Raw genomic sequence first — 15,346 nt, 5'->3', positions numbered from 1 at the left:
ACCAGCACAACGCCACCTCACAACTGCAGGGCGATTTGTAAAAGGGGGTAGTGGACACACCACTCATGTTTAAAAAAAAAAGCAGCTTTAAGTGGATCTTAATTTGTAAGCCTGTCATACACACTGACCTCTCAATGGTCTATTAAAAGATCATATGTGTTACTTTGGCGCTATTTTTACACTTTACAATCATCCTGTGACCTCTAACATCTATACATAACATTAATGCATCACCATTCAGAAAAACCAGCCCAGAGATCACCTTTTGTCTCTCTGAGTTAGTTAGCAAATAAACAATTCACTATTGCTCTTATGTCACATATAGTGTGTATCTCTTTAACATGTTTCTAAATGACAAAATAGAGGGTTTTGTTCTTTTTCACCCTTTAACCTGGATAAAAATTATGACACAACAGAGGTATATTCCTCTATTCTTGCTTCTTAACGGCTTATTTCTTGGTATCGATTATGATCTTGTCTCTATAACTAAAATCCACAGCGTCAAACATTTTATATCATGATCAATGTAAATTAAACTTCAATAATGCTCATATTTTTATTGCAAACAATAATACTGATTCTTGATACATTCTTTGTGTTTATTTATTTCAGGCAGGTAGCAAAAAAAGGGAGATACATATGAGGATTTCACACACATTCCTATCTGTGCATGTGTAGTGAATCACAAAGCAACCAATAATACAGTGCAGCATACAAGTTATTTAACTGAGCCTGCAATATTTCCATTTTGGATTGACAGTTTACATGAAAATGTACTGTATGCACTCTGATATGGTTGAATTTGTCAGTAATACTCTGAGCGCATTCAGCGTGTTTTCAGAAAGAACTTGTGTGACAAACCTCTGCAGCCACTCCTCATTCCAGTTTGCTTCTCCCAGGAACGAGCTGGTAAATACTCTGAAATTAGACAGTTTGTTCTCTCTGTGACCCCTCATTTACCTCTAATCCTCTTGTCTCATCTTTCCTATTTTGTCAATAATGCTGGTAAATAATTCTCCTTTGCATACTCTTCCTCATTAAGGTACCTGCTGCATTTTGCTGAGCCATTTAAGAGCTTGGCAATCAGAACTTGTCATAATGGTTACATGAAACCTAATGCTTTGATACACAAAGCAAAAACACATGCACATATAAAGTAAGAGTGGGCGTTTTAGAGCAGGTTTGTAACTGTATGATGAGCAGAGGCAGCCAAAACCACCTACAGATAGAATCTTACACGACATGAAGATAAGCAGTGTCTCTGATTTAAAGTTAAGTGAGAGGCTGATGTTGGTCAAACAAACCACCCAAAATAACTACAAAGAATCCTCTGATGTGATATTTACAATGCTTCTGTGGTTACAGACTACGCTCCACTACCACAGGCATCGCCATCAGCTAAAAACATACACGCAGTCTGACTCATTCAGATGCCATGAAAACAGCCGCAGGTTTAAGGAACGTGCACTGATTCACATGTCGAGTGACTGTTGAAAACCATCAGGACTTAAACGTTGAGGGGCTGATTCTCATTCTCTGTGTCATCTTGAGCTTCTGATATCATGAGTAGTGTGATATAAACATTAGCTGCTCATAAACACGAGCTGATTGAACATGCACACCTTTCTATGAACTGACCTGTGGGACACATGCATCACAGAGTGGGGATGCACACTGACATTGACTGATACTGAATGACAGATAGGAGACTCCCTCACTCAGTTACGACAACACTGTGAGCCTGTGTACCAGAGGGGCCCCGTGTTCAGCGGATGGGCTTACACCCTGGACAGGTATGTACTGTGCAATTACCAGACTAGCTCAGAGCATGCAATAATCAGTAGGTGCTGTTCCATTAAGTATGGGGGCGGTGGTGCAAACAACTTTAAAGAGAGACCACTAGTGTCAGGTGTCGAGATTTACTTCACCTGACTAATTTTCCCTGCCTTACAACTGTGCAGGGTGTTCTCTGAGACGAGGAAGGCCTGACAGGGGCCACAGTGGGTGTGCCCAGCATGGGAGAATGTGCGTAGGTGTGCGCACAGTTTTAAAAATAGGGCATGCCTGAGAGACAACTGACGAACGCATGCGTGTGTTTATGTTTGCGTCGAGGGAGACCGTGTGAATGTGGCTCGATCGTGTCTACGTCTGACACGAGGCATGAGAGTGTGTGACGACTCCATCATCAGAGACAGAGACAGACAGAATGTAGAGATGGCAAGAATGTGTGTGCATGCGTGTGTGCGTGCACAGGAAAGAGGCTTGGGCATATATGCATGGTGGATGTATAGAAATATGAGGAAGTAAAGCATGTTTACATACTTAAAAACACCTATGAGAGATATGCAATGTTTTTTTTTTTGTTTTTTTTTTTTACAGTGTGTGTGTGCGTGCTTGTGTGTGTATGCATGTGTGTGTGTGTGTTCAGCCATGTCTGCAGGGTGAGGTGGAGGCCGATGCTTTGGCAGCAGGTCTGGCACGTCTTTCAGGCCCAAACCTGCAGAGGAGAAAGAGAGAGAGAGGGAAGAGAGGCAGAAAGCAAATAGGTGTGAGAGTCTGCCTGCATTCATGTGATATGCTTCACTTAGACCTCACCATCACTAAAAACTCCTGGCACCGTCAAACCAAATACAGGCCCTGTCAACAGAATACTGTGTTCCATTTTAAAGTGGCGTACAGTCATTGCATTCATGCACCGAACAGCAAGGCAGCAAAAAAGTACATAACTTAAATTACGTTAATTTACTTTCCCACACCCGAGAGTGAGTTCCTATCTATCTCCACACACATCTACTCCGACAGCTGGGTGGTATTTCCACTTGATACACTTTTCTGATTTAACTTTGTTCTTCTTTCTGTTCAGATTCATATCTACGCCTTTCCCTTAGCAAGGAGCAACGAGCGAGCATGTGGGGTAACTTTGTTTTGCTTCGACGTTTCAGCCAAGCACATCGCCGTTGATGAACACATTGTATTTCAGCAGTCACGCGTTCCAGGAATGTGTATGAAATGTATTTGTGGTGCTCCTTCTTAAAACTTAAGTTAGTTCCCCCTCCAACTGTCCACATGGTTGAGCTTCTACTTTGATTTAAGCTTCTAGAGATTCAGTTTCATGTTGCTATATTAAATCTGCTGCAATCCAGATCACCAGCTGGGCTCCTCAGTCATCAAGCTGGTTTAGAATAGTGTAATCAAGATTATAGGTTACATTTCCAAATTAAGTCAAACCTCTGCTGCGGATATCGTTAGATAAAAGGATTTCCTGAATAACACCCAGATAATACCCACACCTACACTGGAAGACTTCTAAAGACAGTATGCGTCCCCTAAGGCTGTAAATCACTCTACATTGTGACCACGGCACAAAAGTGACGTTGGAGAGTGTATCAACTCCATAACCTCAAAGGAAATCTCTATTCAGTGGCCATAAAAGAACGCCTTAGCGCACTATCGCTGTGGGGCCGGTTACAGAAAGAGAGAATGGATTAAGAGAGAAAACAGAGAGGAGAAAAGTGTACAGGTGAAGTCCTATGGCTATGGAGGTTTGCTCAGCTGTGCGGTATTCTTTTCTGCGCCCCACCCAGTAACCAAAGGCTGGGATATCTTTCCATTTCACTCTTTTCCACCCTCCCTCTCTCCATCTCTCTCTCTCTCTCTCTCTCTCTCTCTCGTATTTGCACAGGTGAGAGGACAGCAGTCCCATAGATGTGGGTGGGAGACTTGAAAGTCAGGTTTGCCTGGCTAGTGGAAGGAGTTCACCTACGGACTGTGGATGGATGGAGATCTGATGGCGGAGGCCCTGCCAGCCTTTTGTCTGGGGAGACAGACAGCAAACACGCGAAAATGGAGGAAATCTGTCAGTGAGCGTTTCACTCAAAAGATCATTAGTCATAACGACCTGTGCAGCGCAGTGAAAGAGTAAGAGTGAGGAACACGACTGTATAAGCAATTTAAATAAGGAGCTGCAGCACAAAACACACAAACCTGTCAGACACAAATGATCTGAGAACCAACAGGAACATGTGGAATAAAGGCAGGGACCGAACGAGGGGTGGACAGAGAGCAGGAAGGCAGGTGGAGCAGTGCAGGAGTAGTAAGGGTGGGGAGGTTTTGCTCCAAGGGCCAAAAGTTCAGAGCTAGCAGGTAACCCAAGCCACCATGTGCCAGAGTCTCACGTGTTGCCCTTGTTGTCTTAACAAGCTGAAGCTCAGGTTTCTGGAGCACAGAGAGCTTCCTGGGAGATGAGGTCCAAGCACCACCGCCACCCACCTCCTCACCCATCTACCCCTTGGACCCATCGCCCCATCCCGCAAAGGTAAACACACACACACAATAAGCAAACACATGCATCATGTGTCAACACATACACATGTGAGTATTAGGCAAACACTAGACTACACTATCACGTCTGAGAAACCCGCCTTTATCGTGCAAGCTCAAGCACCGGCAAAGCCAACACACACACATAACTGCTGCAAGTGGGCAAATAAGGTACAGTGGGCCCAAATCAAAGTGAGGCCTTTCTCATTTCAGAGAATTATGAAGAGCCACTCAGCACCTTTCCTTAAGAGAAAAAAAAAAAGAAAAGAAAAAACATACAGCCCATGTGATATAATAGCAGCAACTGGAGGAACGAGTCGTAAATCACCATAATTACCAATACGCCCATGTCAAGAGAGCCTCGCTCAGACACATGAGGCGGGATTATCAGACATGAGGATATGTACACCAGAGGTAATTTCCCTCTCCCTCTCTCTCTCTCTCGCTTTCTCTGTGGAGCTCTTTTCTGATTCACAACTTGAATGACAGTGAGATGTTAGTCTTCAGCATCCTCTGTCACACTTCCACATTTTATATGCCTTTTGTGAGCAACAATTTTAATATTCAGTTATATATATATAGACAATATTCAGTTCTTATCTAGAGAATCCTTTGGAGGTGCCCTGGTAGCCAGGGGATTAAGGCGCTGACCTTGAACTGTGACATCCACGTCAATCCAACCCTAATTTCCTGTCATCTCTCTACTACCATCTGTCTAATACTGCTTCAGTGTGAATGAGCAGATTGCTGAGCCTGGTCTCATTCCAGGCTGTCAAATACAGATACTTTGTCACACCCCCTTGGTGTCACATGCAGAAGCATGTGATGATCCACAGCAATATTAGATACTCAAAGCAAGGTGACATAGTATGATGACCGAAAAGTCCTTAGGGAGCTCAAGATCAGGGCACAGTGGTGGGTTATACACCTGACTTTCACCCCGGAGACTGGGCTTCATAAGAGAAACCAGAAGAATTTTTTTCCTGTACATAACTAAGTGATTTTAGTGCCCTACTAACCAAACAAAACTGCAACCGCTTCACAACATTAAGCACGTGTTAGAAAAGCTTTCAGGCAGGAAGACTTCATGCATCACACTGATGAGTGATGGAAACACAACTGTGTGTATGTGTGTGCGTCAAAGAGAGACAGAGAGAGACCCCCAAACCCTGACCTGAGATCACACTGCAGCAGCTCCCAATGGAGACTGTATTGATATCGACATTAAACACAATTTTAGAAGTGAGATCTTGCCCATAACCGAACCTGCGTCTTTGACTGACAAATTGCTGGCCACTGGGATATTAAATGACCCCAGAAGTTACAACTACATAGGCTGCACAGGTGGGAACCCTTGCAGGTACATGTAGTCTCACCTGACTTCATGCACCCGTCAGCCTGTGTCTTAAGGGACTCGTGGCTGGAGGATTACTCAGACTTGCTGAACATGGAGAGAGCAGCCAGTTTGCTGAAGCACTTTAAGTTTATTTTATTGTGAGTTTATTTTATTGTGAGTTTATTTTATTGTGAGTTTATTTTATCTAGATGTGTTTCATCTTATTCTATTTTATCTTATTTTATTATCTTTTCTTTTCACACGGGGGTTGCAACAAAAATTTCATTGACATGGCTATGCTCAATGACAATAAAAGCAATCTTGAATCTTGAATCTTGAATCTTTAATGAAGGTCTGAGTAGCACTGGGACATTGTCAGGAGAACCTTGACCTGTTGCATGCATGTACAACTGCATATGGTTACGTGTATCTGTGTGGTCTGTCTTACATGGGATGAGTGTTTTCGGAACATGTTTATATACAGTATGTATTAATATGAATGTATTTGTGCATATGTTCACTCTGCCTCTATGTCCACATCTGAAGAGGAGAAAAAAGAAAGTCAAATGAATGGCTAAATTGAGTGAATTATATTTATTAGTTATATTTGTCTTGTTTGTGTTTAATATATGTACCCTGGACTCCCTGAAAAGCATTATTGATAATAGGTAAAATAAAGTAACTACACTCTAAATGCCAGTGAGAAATAATGTTAAATAAATACACAAATAAATAAAGACATCAGTGTTTCAAGGAGCTGTAAAACATCCTCTACTAAATCGATACACTAAGTGAACAGAAGTGGCATTTGTGTGTGAACCCATAAACAGGTGTCAATGATAAGACAAACCAAAACCTCAAATTAACTTGCTAAATCAACACCTCTCTGACCCAGTATCAGTGAAGATGCTGCATGACAAAGTTCTTGAGGCGATCTTATAGAAATTCTTCATTTTGTCAGGTGCCACCTGTATTTCTTCTGGTCTTCTGAAAGTTATCAAAGCTGTGAGTGAGGTCTGGTTTTCCTCTGCATTTTGGAGCCTCAACAGAGCCCTTTGGCGCTGTGTGGAGGTGTGAATGCTAACATGGCTCAATCTGTATGCCACAGAGAAAAAACAATCCATGCTAATCTGCCACCACAGACAGGAGTCCAGTTAGGCCAATCAGGAGGGGAATCATCTGGAGTGGAGAGGGCTCAGAGAAGCCTAGATCAGGGCCCTGATTGCAGCAGGGTGATTTACAGCTCGAGAACAATGATGGCTGCCTGGGTCAGCACTGATGGAGAGGCTCTGACTGCACCAGCACAGACAGCACAAACTCACCTGACATTCATGCACTGATGTGCATACACGCATGAGCACACGTGCAGGCGTGCGCGCACCCACGCAGCCACCAAAACACACTTTGTGTTAGTCACAAAGGTGCTGGGATCGACCTTGCCAGGTTTACTCTGTGACCTCAACATGCCCCCCAGGCTCGCATTTGACCCTCTTGTTTCACCAACAACACACAAACCAAAACAACTCAGCAAGCTACTTCCTAAGAACTCAGCACAGATAAAATGGGAAATAACTTTGCCCTGCAGCAGCGTATGTAAATACGATGGGAAAGGCTGAGGTTTGCATGAATGAAAGAAGGAGGGAGTTCAGCTGTTAAGTGTGCATATGAGGGGAGTGGGAGAAAGAAGCAGGGAGGAGGGAGGGGGTCACCATTAAGAGTCCCCTTTGATCTGCCCGGTCATCATTTTGGGAAAGAGGAAGGGACGAAAAGGTCTCTCTTCAAAGTGACCCTTCGCTGGCACTGGCAGCATCCGCACCTGGGTGGTGCATCAGGTCACTTTGGCCTACAAGAATGTAATGCTGTCAGTGAGTGACTTCACCTAACGTCACCTCAGATCTCTGCGGAACAGTATTTATTTGATTTGATCGCCATTTTTGCAAAATGCTTTTGATGGACAAAATCAAACCGACACCAAATACATATAAGCTAACAACAGGCCAGGCCACATTATTCCATCACCTCAAACCCCTCCAGCTGATTAGATGACAAGGTACAAATGATGATGATTAACCCAACTTAAATACTTAGAGGCAAGAAATTGAGAAAATGGCAACATAAATGAATAATAAAATGAAACATTTTGTGATAAATAAATTTAAAAAATCCTCCAAGCACTGCTGGAAAGACTATCAAGATGGTCATAATTTTGGGGTCTTTAGATGCCAACTGTAATAAAATTTGTTGTAGGAGTGTGATATCACAAACTTTATTACCGATTTCATAAACATCATAGCCAGGGGGATGCTTATAATGCAAATGCAATAATATCCTGTAATTTCATGTTCAAAGGTTGGTCACTGAATGGAACACTTTAATGTCTAAGCTACGAGGATCAGACAAATGCCCACAGCATTGAATAGAGATCAAAAGGCCAACCTGACTGTCATTGAAAGCGCAGAGGTCCTGCTGTTGTGAGGTGCCTGCTGAGAGTTGAGATCTGCTCCTACTTGCATCTGCAGGAGAAATATCAGTATTAAGAAAGAGTTAATTCAGGGTTTGCCTTGTGTGTTTTAAAGTGGCCGCACTCTCGCCCCAGGTCCTGTGTGGGAGTTGAGAGGCTGGCTTTGACGTGCGATACTACACAGACCAGATTGCTCTCACCTTCGAGAATAGGCAGGTGAGTACATGCACGAGTGCCCCCCAATGCACGCACTTAGACGGATACAAAGCCACAGGTCGTGCAGTGATAAAAGTCAGTCACGGTGTAAAAAAAGGGAAATGCCAGGTGAAAATCAGCGGGACAAAGGTTCCTACATGTGATATAATATTGAATGTATTTTTCCTGAACTTTTCCCAGAAATGTTTTATGTTGCTCACCCGTAGTGAAGAATTCCCAGTCTGTTTTGTAAACATCTGACAGTGATAGATGGGGTTTACAACACATCCCTAACTAATGACAGAGATTGGAAACCATGACTACTGTTGGCAAATATATCCTGTTTTAGACCTCAGTGCCATGAGTCATAACACCAAAACCAACACCTAATAGTTTGAGGGTTCAGTTGTCGTAACGTCTCTTCATTCACCCTGCTGGGAACAAACGGGAAGCTTCCAGCAGTGTGTGTACTGTACACCCCAGAGCCAGGCAGGGAGGCCTGGTGAGGGCGAGAAGGCAGTGGGGGGAGGTGAGAGAAGATTTTTAGGGTGCCTAGAGTTTTGGGGGCTGAGTGGGTCTATTTAGCCCCCAGCAGATTGCCCCCCTCTCCTTCCCTCCTCTCCTCCTCCTCCTCCAACCCTCTCCTCCCCCTGGCTTTGTGTGCCCTGAGCCCACTCCTCCCCCTTTTGTCACCCGGGCATTCCGCTTTGGTTAGCACACACAATGGGCGCTCAGTGCTCACCCTCCTGACACTGCATTCTGCCTGTGCACCAGGGAGTGGGCACGGGAGGGGGAGGGAAAGGGGTCCAGGGGGGAGGGTTAAAGGATGACAGCAACTCGCTCCATGTGACCAAAATGCCATCAAGTATCAACCCCCCCCCCCACCCACCCTTTTTCAAAGACCATCGTCTAACTTCACCCATCCATACAGATGGGCAGTAAAACTAGTGCCAGCGGGCCTGGTTGGCACGGTGAAAAACAAAACCTCCAGTTCGCTGGCCAAACAAACGAACAGGTGTCTCTTATGGCTGACTGGCGATGTGGAGCCCTGCCTCCATCCAGCTTGCCTCTCGGGGTCCGTGTGCCCGGCTACATGTGTGTTCCCGTCATCTTTATGCCGCTGAGCACACATCCTAAACGGAATTTTAAGACCTGGCCTCAGAACATTTTTGTCTGAAAATTAATCCCCTACATCGACAACGGTAAGAGTAAAATTGGCATAATTACAAGTCCAGGCTTTACTGCTTTGACATGTTTATCAAATATTTGGAACTCTTCCTGGCCTCCAGCAGTTTCTCCCCTCTGACATAATGGCACGTCATGGCTTATGTTGTTTTGCAAATAGCTGCACATACACAAACAGATGAGTCCATATATCTGGAAGCAAACCTGTAAGTAATAAACTCCCATGCACCCAAACATAAAAACACAGACACGCTCAGCTGTAACAAGAGCTGCTTCCTCTCTACAGATATGACAGATACTACATGATGATACTACATACACCACGATCATGTGTCACCTGAAAGAAGAAGAAGGTGCAAGGAGTTGAGAACAAAGTTGCAGACGATGTAACTACACACTGAAATGTAATTCCTATTTAAGGATAGCAACCAGTGGAGGGCAAGAGGATGACTGGGTGTGTATATGTGTGTGTGGCAGCAGCTCAGGGGCTGGTGGGGGGTTAGTTTGAGTTTCAAAGACCTTGCTTGTTCGCCCATATTTCACACCACGGTGACATCTTAAAGCCTAGACAGGCCTGGTTGCTTCGCCCTCTCTTTCACTTTCTGAGAAAAAAGGGGAATTGGGATGTGAGGGAGGGGGTACTGAAATATATGCAAATGGTCCCCCAGAGGGGATACGAATTTTATGGGTTTAGAATTTAGTTCAGCCAACCTGAATAATCAAATGTGGGAACAAAAAAAAAAAAAAAAACGAGCCCCCCCAACCATCCCACCACCGCAACCCCATACCTCAAGCTTCAACCCCCACCTCAGGCCTCATCTCTGTTCCCTCCTGCCAGGTCCTCACATAAGAGGAGCTCAGTACGTCCAAACTCTTATTAGGATCTCCTTACAGGCCAGGGGAAGGGAAGAGAAATGAGCGGGTGGAGAAGGAGGAGGAGGAGGAGGAGGGGTTTGAGGAAGGGAGAAGAGGGGCTAGTGTACCTGATCAGGCAGAACTGCCGGCTCCTGATTACGACACCATTTTCTCAGCAGGCTTCCCAGCCTCATCCTGCTTCTGTGAATATGGAGCATAGGGCCAGCCAATCCCCTCAGCGCTCCCTCTCATCTAATGGCAGAATTAAGACCGTTTAGAGTGATTTCCTCTGCCTTCATGGTCGCACTCTGAAAGAGCTGAATCTTTTTCCCTTTGCGCCGATTTACAATGTGGGGGGTCTGGCATGCAACGGGTGAGAGAAAAGTTCTACATGACTGAACATAACATTACAACAGGTGGGGAATTGAACAGAGAGTCTGCAGAACATGGCTGAGAACAATTTTACTTTGCCTATATATTCCAGTTTCATTGAGCCATGATTTCAGTTTGGTAGGAAAGCGTTACTCTTGCAGCACACTTACCTTCATGTGGGTTTATGAGTACACAACCAGCTCTCTTGGGGAACTACAATCACAAGCAGCGCTCTGCCTGTTGTCTGCATATCTCCACCACTCTGCTTCATTTTGAACACCTACATCAGGTAGTAAAACATACACAAAGTGATGTCACAGATCCCGGTAACACGTTTTAATGTATTTACATGTCAATCTAAATGTATTCTGTGTTTTAAGTCATGGTCACATAACCTGGTGTATGTATATGCATGAGAAATAACATAGGTTAAGAATTTAAAAGCACTCTGATCCATTTAGTTTTGAATTTACTCATTTTCTACATAATATATGTCTGTTACACTCACACAGTTTACTCTTGTACCGTCACTTGACTCCTACATGGAATATTTTTGTAATGTTTTTCGTTTGCCTGGCTGGAAGCTTAACTCAAAAGTGGAGTTTGGGGTTATAATGACCTGAAAAAGTTGCTCAAAAATTCAAAAAGTTTACATCTACAGATGTGAAATTAAACTGTTGCTGTCAATCAGCGGTGGAAATACTCTGATCTTTTACTTAAATGCATGCATTAGAAATCTACAAAGCTGAAAGTATTAGCATCAAGATGTAATCAAAAAGCAAAAGTACTCATTACGCAGAACGGCCCATTTCAGAATAATGTTTTGTAATACAGAATAACAATTAGTGATGCATCAGATTTAGGAAAATAATAATGAGATTTCCTGAACTCACACCCATTAAAAGCATGTTGTCATAAAGATTATTTGTGTTGATTTAATAAAATAAGATCACTTTTACTATTACTGTGTCTGCACTTCATTTGACATTTCATCTGGTGAAAACCACGTATCTCCTTTGAATCCTGCTCCACCCACAACTTCTTAAATTTAACAAACCTTTGGATTATTTTGAAGACGCTTTGTCACAAAGCTGAACTTTTCCTGGCTCAAGGAAAGCTGACCTTTTGGAGATGCGTGGTTTTCATGGGACAGTTCAATCATTTACATACATGTAATCCCCAAGTGGAAGCAAAGCACGCCAGAGGTTGAAAGCTGATCATGTGTCAGATCAAAATGATTCATTATGGCACTAACCCAAAGAGGGAGTAAATCTGGACACAAATCTGCTTAAACTCACTCCCTCTATGTCAAACTGCATTACATCAAGGCCATCACTCTGGAATATGGCATAGCACCATATCAAACAACCACAGTTGGAACCTGTTGCTTTTGTATTTGCTGTGCTTAATGATTCCCCCACTTTTCCTCCAACCTCCAGTAGACAAATCCTTCAGCTTTATTGCCCAGACTCAAGGGCTGCAGGTGCACAGGCCACAAAAGGGAGAGAAGAGGGGGGGGGGAACGAGGGGGTGCGGGGGTGGAGGAGGGGATGGGAAGAGAATGGTCAGTCGGGAGATAAGAGAGGAAGGAACAGAGCCCCCCCCTACCCTGGTTTAACCTCCACAACCCACCCATCCTACCCCTCAGCCCTGCCTCCACCCTGGTCTTGTCCATACCCAGCGGCACCACTCTGTTTTGCTCCGCTGCCCTGCCACACGTGATGGGAGTGCAAACTGCGAGCAGTGCCGCCTGGCACTACCAGGCCTTCCTAGGTGTGTGTGGCAGGGGACAGGCGTGGCAGAGTGGCCATGTGGCGGGAGAAGCCCCTTTCTTCTAAACCAGTAGAGGGGCAGTAATGACTGTGAGCTACAGCTGTGCCCACTGAGGCTTGCCCTACCTTGCCCTGCAGTGGCCCCTCAACCTCATCCCAACATGTTGCCCTCTGTTACTGTTGGTGGAAGCCACAGAGTACGTTTCTCCACTAAAATCGATGTGGGATTTCTCAAAAGAAATCTTGTTAGGCTTCGTGGGTTAGTGACATTGGAGACCTTAACAGTGTGAGTCATCTGTTTCAAACCCAGAGTAATGTTCCTTCAATATTTTAATTTTTTACTGAATATCAAAGGATCAGAGTATATTTAGTCTAAGAGAAAGCTTTGTACATTTCACCCTCTGACACAGAATGATTCATGTGAAAAATATATTTATATACCACTTACAAAACACAGACGACTGTGTGCACAGTTCAAATCACAAATTATTCTCATAATTCACTGATTGGTCTTTAAAATCTCAGGAAGCCCGTCTTCAAGGTGACATCTTCAAATGCGCAGTATGTGTCGTCCAATCAACACTCCTCAACAGAAACATTCACACATCAAACTATCTAAGATCCTGCACACTGCTCTTCCTCTACATCACAACTTATTGATCATACGAAACATTTGGCCCCTCAGGATTTATGCCCCGAGCGTTAAAGCTGTTGATCACACGTTAGTACGATCAATAAACTGTGATGCTGAGCGGGAGCCGTGTGTGGGATATAAACCAAAGAAAAACTACTAATTCTCACATTGGGGAACCACCAGGCCTCCCTGCAACCAGCTATTTTTGTTTAACATGAAACTACTGATTATCTCAATTTGAATATTTTGTCTTCTATCGATTGCGGAGTGAAAACAAAAGTGAATTTGATTTTGTTTTACTGGTCAATGCTCCCCTTTGCCACTACTAGCGTGTAGATTTATTTCTACTTTATTGTTGAGACCCTTTGTGTTTTCTTATTTTTTTCTTTGATTGCTTGTTTAATGTGTTGGGCAGCATTTCAAATGTCATATCAGGACAAAGAGACGCCCTGCTGTGTGATTATTGGCTTTTGAATATGGCAATTTTCATCTGCATATTTTAGGTTAATTAGCAAGATAATTCTTGTAACTTACCTTCATGGTGTCTTTCAAGCCTGACAGGGTGTGTCATCTTCTTGACAAGACATAAAAAATAATGTCATTCATTCAATTACCATTTGTTCACGTCTTTAATTACTACCAATCAGAAGATGTCACATTGTGATTTATCACCTTTCAACAAATCTATATCACATTTCACATCATTTTAATTTGCGTCTATTTCTTAAACCATTCCATAAGCCGCATTTCCGAGGTGAGCCCTGAGCTGACGATGTAAACATCAGCAGGACTGGGCTCAAAACTGGAATAAAGATAATGTAAAAAGAAAGAAAGAAAACCAACCTCCTCATCAAAGAAGCTGTTAGAGACAGGTTTGTTTGTGGTTGAAAATGAGTCAGGTTAAAGAATGGCTTGTACAGGACACACCATGTGAGTCACAGGTGGAGCAGATTATGGTGTGATGCCACTGATGAAACAGTAACTGACTGAAGTAACTTGTAACTTGGCGTGCCAGGTCCAAGTGCTGCCTGCTCCTCCGTGCTTCCATCTGTAGACATAAAGGTCATATGCATTACCCTCTATACACACATAACATGTGAGCATAACACCATAGCTTGCTATCGGTCACACATACATACATGAACACGCAAACCTGCCCACGTTACTGGAGCTGCTGTGCTAGGAACACACCCTCAGGGACAGGAATAACAGGCCACTCCAGAGCATGAGGACATCAGAGACAAGGTGGCACCATACAAGCATGATGACTCTTTAACATGTCCTTATCTCCATCCCTAATCCTCGGCCGCTTCCCCGTCAGCTACTGTTTACACCAACCACAAGTCAAGAGTAGGAGCAGAAAATGGACTTTCTTAATTTTGAATGACTTAAGTCCACTAGAAAGCCATTGAGGAAGGCCTCTAGTGTGGAGGGAGCCTCATATTGAATACGGATTGAAATTTACATGACAACTTAGGAAAAATGCTTTTTTATTACTCATTCATCCCCTAAATCACTTGGCTCCCCCGCTCCTTTCCTCTGCCTGAGCTATTAAATCACCATCTTGACCCTGCGACCTGGGGCCGCAGCCATAAAGAGCCCCCTGTGGGTCAGAGGCCTGATTGTAACATTTGAATATGAAATGGACTTGGTTGGGCCTGGAAACAGCCCCATGCACTGAGACACAGACTGACCCCCAGGAGAGAGGCCTGCCTCAGCAGCCCCGGGCCGGGAGGCTCCCTCCTCTCTCAGCGAGGATTTACTTGGACTTGAGAGGGAGGGAGAGGCAGAGAGAGGGCTGAAGTCGGGGGTGGAGGGTGAAGCGGGGTAGGGGTTGAGCGAGAGTGAGGGAGAGGAGAAAGAGAGAGGGCAGACATTTGAATAAGACAAGAAGCGATTGGTGTTTGCATGACAAAGGAGCCCGCCATCTCCCCTGATTGGTGTCACAGTGCGGCACTAAAGCCATGCAGCCCCCCCGGGGAGGGGTGATGTGTGGAGCGCAGGCATGTTTATGCATCCAAGGTGTGATATTAGGGAGGGATAGAGGGGGCCCGTTGTCAAGTTTCGGGGTAAGAAGTTTGTGCGCATATTCTCAAAAGGAGAAGTTTGCATGCATTATTCCGATGTCAAATTTACAATTTTAAGTGAAAATCAAGTCCAAAATGTTAGTTTTTCTCTTCAAAGGCTTCACTTGAAACTTTACGGCAAGCTATAGA

The 15,346-nt window shown here is 44.1% G+C and overlaps 1 long non-coding RNA gene across 2 annotated transcripts; it reads right to left on the bottom strand.

Annotated features, from left to right (window-relative positions):
• Positions 1-603: 603 nt before the first annotated feature.
• LOC143325996 (uncharacterized) lies at positions 604-13,793 on the bottom strand. 2 transcript variants are annotated; one of them, XR_013077600.1, is made up of 3 exons: positions 13,665-13,793; positions 10,895-11,004; positions 604-2,497 (listed from the first exon to the last, which is right to left on the bottom strand). It is a non-coding gene; the product is annotated as an uncharacterized LOC143325996 (long non-coding RNA). The 2 variants fall into 2 exon arrangements; XR_013077599.1 differs by lacking the exon at positions 604-2,497 and adding an exon at positions 10,489-10,604.
• Positions 13,794-15,346: the final 1,553 nt, after the last annotated feature.

Source organism: Chaetodon auriga, chromosome 9 (genome assembly GCF_051107435.1).
Source record: "Chaetodon auriga isolate fChaAug3 chromosome 9, fChaAug3.hap1, whole genome shotgun sequence".
Classification (NCBI taxonomy): Eukaryota; Metazoa; Chordata; class Actinopteri; order Chaetodontiformes; family Chaetodontidae; genus Chaetodon; species Chaetodon auriga.
The sequence above is the reverse complement of the archived record's forward strand: the minus strand, read 5'-3'. Positions and strand labels throughout refer to the sequence as shown.